General features: G+C 43.2%; 1 protein-coding gene across 2 annotated transcripts in view; it reads right to left on the reverse strand.

Annotated features, from left to right (window-relative positions):
* The window catches only part of AP2A2 (adaptor related protein complex 2 subunit alpha 2), a 63,169-nt gene that overhangs the window by 44,675 nt on the left and 12,494 nt on the right, over window positions 1-6,000 (reverse strand). The window lies entirely within an intron of this gene.

The raw sequence follows: 6,000 nt of genomic DNA on the forward strand, positions 1-6,000 counted from the left end.
TTGTTTGGGTTTTTTTGACTGCACCACACAGCTTGCAGGGATCTTAGTTCCCTGACCAGGGATCGAACCCGGGCCCTTAGCAGTGAAAGTGCAGAGTCCTAACCACTGGACCGCCAGGGAAGTCCCTGGTGTGTTGTGATTTTATTTTCATTTATTTTTTTAATCTCCCTTGTGTTTTTACCTTTGACCCACTGGTTATTTAGGAGGGTGTTTGATTTCCACATATTTGTGAATTTCCCAAATTTCCTCCTGTTACTGATTTCTAACTTCATTCCATTGTGGTTGGCGAACACACTTCGTATGATTTCAATCTTTTTAAATTTACTGAGGCTTTTTTTTATGGCTTAACATACAGTCTATTCTGAAGAATGTTCCATATGCACTTGAGAAAAACGTGTATCTTCTGCACTTGCTGGGTGAAGCAGTCTATAGATGTCTGTTAGGTCTAGTTGACTTAGTGTTGTTCAAGTCTTCTATTCATTGCTGATTTTCTGTCTACTTGTATCTCTTACTGAAAGCAGGGTACTGAAGTCTCCAATTATTATTGTTGAAGTGTCTATTTCTCCCTTCAATTCTTCATGTATTGTTTTAAATTTATTTTTATTTATCTTTGGCTGTGTTGGGTCTTCGTCGCTGTGCGCGGGCTTTCTCTAGTTGCAGCGAGCGGGGGCTACTCTTCATTTCAGTGCACGGGCTTCTCACTGCGGTGGCTTCTCTTCTTGCAGAGCGTGGGCTCTAGGCGCACGGGCTTCAGTAGTTGCGGCACGCGGGCTCAGCAGTTGTGGCTCGCGGGCTCTAGAGCGCAGGCTCAGCAGTTGTGGCGCACGGGCTTAGTTGCTCCGCAGCATGTGGGATCTTCCTGGACCAGGGTTCGAACCTGTGTCCCCCGCATTGGCAGGTGGATTCTTAACCACTGCGCCACCAGGGAAGTCCCTCTTCATGTATTTTGCTTCATGTATTTTGAGCTCTGTTATTAGGTATGAATATGTTCAGAATTGGGAATTCCCTGGTAGTCCAGTGGGTAGGACTCAGCGCTTTCACTGTCATGGGCCCGGATTCAATCCCTGGTCGGGAAACTAAGATCCCGCAAGTCTTGAGGCTAGGCCAAAAAAAGAAAGAATTGATATATCTTCTTGAGGGCCTGACACTTTACCACAGTAAAATGTTCTATAACTCTAATAACAATTTTTGTCTTAAAGTCTATTTTGTCTGATACTAGTATAGTCACTCCGCCTCTCTTCTGGTTACTATTTGCAAGGCACATCATTTTTCTTCCTTTCACTAGTATCTTTTGTTTGTATCTTTTGATCTATAGTGTCTTTCGAAGAAAGCATTTAGTTGGATCATGTTTTTTTTAACCCATTCTGCCAATCCTGCCTTTTAACTTGAGGGTTTAATCCATTTACATTTAAGTTAGTTTCTGATAAGGTAGGGCTTACATCTGCCACTTTGCTGTTTTCTATATATGTCTTCTGTCATGTTCCTGCATTCTTCCATCACTGTCTTCTTTTGCATTAAGAAGTATTTTTCAGTGCACCATTTCAATTCACTTGTTTCTTTTACTTTTTTTTTAGTTACTTTCCTAGTAATTGCCTGGGGATTATAATCAACACTTAACTTAAAACAATCTAGCTTGATACAAACTTCATTTTAGGGAATTCCCTGGCAGTCCAGTGGTTAGGACTTGGTGCCTTCACTGCTGTGGCCTGGGTTCAATCCCTGGTCAGGGAACTAAGATCCTGCAAGCCGTGTGGCGCACCCCAAAAACAAAAATTCTTTTTTCCTTTGTCTTTCAACAGTTTGACTATGATGTGTCTAAGTATTGATCTCCTTGAGTGTATCCTATTTGGAAGTCATCTTGGATATGTAGATTAATGTTTGTCACCAAATTTGGGGAGTTTATGTCTTCAAATATTCTTTCTGCATCTTTCTCCTACTTCTTTCTTTATGGGACTCCAGTTATGGGTATATCAGTATACTTCATGGTGTTCCACAGGTCTCCGAGGCTCTGTTCATTTTTCTTCATTCTTTTTACTTTCTGTTCCTCAGATTGGATCTGTACTTACCTTAATAGAGATCTTAACTTAATTATATTAACAAACCTATTCCCAAATTCACTGATTTCTTTCTTCTATCAGTTCAAATCTACTGCTGAGCCCCTCTAGTGAATTTTTCATTTTTTCATAGTTATTTTATTTTTCATAGTTATTGTATTTTCAACTCCAGAATTTCTATTTGGTTTTTTTAAAAATAATTTCTACCTTTTTATTGATAGCTTCTACTTGGTGAGATATTCTCATACATTAATTATTTAGACACAGTTTCTTTTAGTTCTTAGAACATACTTATAGTAGCCAATTTAAAGTCCTTGTCTAGTATTATTAAGTCCAACATCTGGACCCTTTCAAGGATAGTTTCTATTGACTACTTTTTTCCTGTGTATAGACCATATTTTCCTGTTTCTTTGTGCATCTCATAAGTTCTTACTGAAAACTAGTATTTCAGGTAATACACTGTGGCAACCCTGGAATTCAGACTGCCCCTTTCCCAGGGACTGTTATTGCTATAGTTATTTGTTTAGTGACTTTACTGAACTAGTTCTGTAAAGTCTACAATTCCCTATCGTTTACAGTTACTATAAGTCTTTGCTCAGTTAGCTTAGTGATCAGTTAATGATTGGTCAGGAATTTCTTTAAATGTGTTGAACTAATAAGTGTCCCAGACACCAAGAAACTGTGCGAGTGCTGAGGCACACCTCCGGTACTCAGGGAGCTATAACTCTGCCTTTGCCTTCACTTCTTATTTGTGGAGGGACTCAAGATTAGACAGAGGTGAGAGACTAGGGCCCTCTCAAATCTTTCCTAGGCATATACACAGTCCTGCCTCTGTGCAGCCTTCGAGATCCACAGGAGTCTATCAGAGCTTTTCAAAGCCCCCTAATAGCATGTCATTCTTCGTATCTTTCTTCTAAGATTTTGGCCAGACTCTTGTTTGCCCCCAACTGTGATATTAACTGCCACTGATCGTTTGCCACAAAGACACTAAGGGTAGTGCTCTTCCCAGCGAGTGAGATCAAATAATGACAGCTCTGCAAATGGGGCTTTTCCAGAAAGCTGCAAGGCCAGTCAAGAGTAACAACACTCTGAGAAGAGGACTTTTGAGGGGCTTCAAATCTCATCTGCCCCTTCCAATGGCTGCAAGGCTGCTGGTTTTCACAGTTACCATGGCTGCAAGGCTGATGGCTTTCAATGCTACCACAGATCATGGGAGAGAATGACAGTAGGTCAAGTTGGAGGTTCAGCAGTTTTTCCTGAATAAATCTTCCTGAGATTATGTCAATTTTTGGTTCATTTCCAGAGTTCCAACAAAGTTTATTTTGACCATTTTTACCAGTGTTTTCACTGCTTTTATGGAGGAGTAGATTTACAGAGGTCCTCACTCTACCATTCTTACTAAATGGCATTTCTGCTATACAGTCAAAGCAACTATGAGTAAAGAGTACTTTACCCATTCGTCCCTCCTGTCAATTATGATTTCTGTATCTCCAAAATCCACCCCTACCTTTCCACTCCTACTGCCCTGACTCAGACCCTTGCTATCTCTCTAGACCAGAGCAATCAATCTTTCCCTAACTGGCTTTCCTGCCTTTAAACCTAGTCTAAAATCCATCCTTCGCATTCAAAATTACTATTCTACTGATAAAAAAATAAATTGTATAGTGTCACTCTCCTGTTTAAGATATGTCCATGGTCCATGTCCCACAGAGGAAGTTCCCCATGATCTGGCTATGGCCTGCTCCTCCCACCTTGTTCTCCTGCCACATCTCCCGACCCACCAGGCACTACTCATTCCAGGAACCACCCACAACTCCTTGAGTGTGTCCCACTGCCACTCATGTCACTCCGCAGTGTGATGCATGATGCTCCCCCCTTTCATGGATCATCCCCCTACACCCTATCAGCTCAGCAGACCTGACCCAGGCATTATCCCATGTTACCATGCCTGACCACCCTCTCCTGACCGTCTGCAGCTCATCCTGCTGAGCTGATCATCCCTCATTTTCACCATTCATCTCCCACACTTACCACTCTGCGTTACAAGGGCTTGAGCTACTCTGAGGAGAGAGATCATGTCTCATTATCTTCAGTGTTTGGCATGTGAGAAGAAAACAGCCACGACCTCTACAATGCGCTACACAGGCCCTGTGACCTCTGTCTCCCCACCTCCAATACCCCCGACCTAACCTACCTAACCTCCTTCTTGGCTCCCTATTGCAGACACACAGCCTCCTACTATTTCCTCCACACACTGGTTGTCTCTCCCCCCAGTGAAGGCCTTTGTACCTGCTGTTCCCTCTATCTAAGATGTGCCCCCCACCCTGCAATTTCTACATGACCCAGTGCCTTCAAGTCTTTTGCTCAGCTGTTACCTTTAAAGCAAGACCAATCCTGGTCACCCTCTTTGAAGTTGAAAACCCACAGCCCCAATGTTCCCCATCACCTTCTCTCCTTAATTTTTCTCTCTTGTACTTACTGTCTTCTAACATATGACACAATTTTCTTTTTATTGTCTATCTCCATCCACCAGAATGTAGGCTCCATAGGAGCAGGCAGTTCTGTGTGTTTTATTCACCACTATAGTCCCTGGCATTTAATAGGTGCTCAATAGATATCTGGTGAGGAATGCACACCCAGTGTAGAGTGTGTGCTCAATGACAGCAGCAGACATCTGAGTACCTGTGCTAAAAACTGCCCCAAGAGCTCTTATGCAGTTGAGCTAGGAAACAACTAACATTTACTGAGCACCAGAATTGCCACCAATGCGGGTGACGTTTTCACCTCCAACAGAAAACTCTCTTGAGGCCCTCCTTCTCCCTCACATCCATCCATCAAGGAGTCTTGTCCATTTTTCCTCCAGAAAAATACACTATTCTCACCATCTCCACTGCCACCAACGTCTCTTGTATGGACTGTAACAACTTTCACCTTCCGCTCTGGCCTCCTCCGATCTATTTCCTCACAGGAGCCAGGGTGATCTTCATATACAGGTGTACCTGTCACTCACCTGATCCTCTTCAGACGCCTCCTCCAGGACACCTAAGAGGAACTCAGACTTCCTGCCAGGGAAGGGCCTCCAAGGCCCAGCAATCTGGCTCCTTTCTGCTCCTCTCCCTCTCACTCATGACGCTCCAGCTGCACTTGGCTTTCGGGTCCTCAAGCAGAACTAGCCCTAGACTACCGCAAGCCCTTCTCCCCTCAGGACCCAGCTCACATACTGCGTCCTCAGAGAGGCCCTTTATGAATACCCTACCTAAGGCAGTCTCCCTTTCATCCTCCACCATGATGAAGTATATTCTAAAAATATTTCTGTTTTTAAAAGTTTCAGTTCAGGGTTTAAAGTAACTCTTCGGAAAAGTTAGGTATCCAAACTCTCCTGGACTGACTCATCATTACCCATAAAAGAATCCACTGACTTCACCACAAAAACAAATTTCCATTTACTATATTCCACTACCGGCAAGAAACTGCCTCATTAACACAGACCACGTCTATGAAACAAAATCCTATGAGACGCCTATCTCCCCTGCTTTGATTTCTGGGTCTCAGAGCCTTATAAACTGAACCATGAGAAGTAGGTGTGCAGAAGTACAGCCGGCAGTGTTCTGTTAGCGGAGAACAAGGCCCACCCTGCCTGCCTTCGTCAAGGAAGAAGTTAGTGCCACAGAGTCACAGGTTCTCTTTAAAGTTCTGCTTAGAAACTCGTGCCAAACAAACTGCATAGTGAGAACCACCCGCCCAAATTAACTTAGTAATAAAAGGTATTATTGCTCCACTTAGGCAGTAGAAGGTAAAAGTGCAGAAAGTGAAACTATTCTCTCCCAAGACCTTCCCTCAAGGAGTGGTTAATCCAAAGTAGTATAAATCCAAAGGTTATGAAGGTCTGCATGGTTGGGGTGTGTGTGTGTGTGTGTGTGTGTGTGTGTGTGTGTGTGTGTGTGTG

The sequence above is a fragment of the Monodon monoceros genome, unplaced genomic scaffold (genome assembly GCF_005190385.1).
Source record: "Monodon monoceros isolate NGI ecotype Baffin Bay Population unplaced genomic scaffold, NGI_Narwhal_1 Super_Scaffold_7, whole genome shotgun sequence".
Taxonomy (NCBI): domain Eukaryota; kingdom Metazoa; phylum Chordata; class Mammalia; order Artiodactyla; family Monodontidae; genus Monodon; species Monodon monoceros.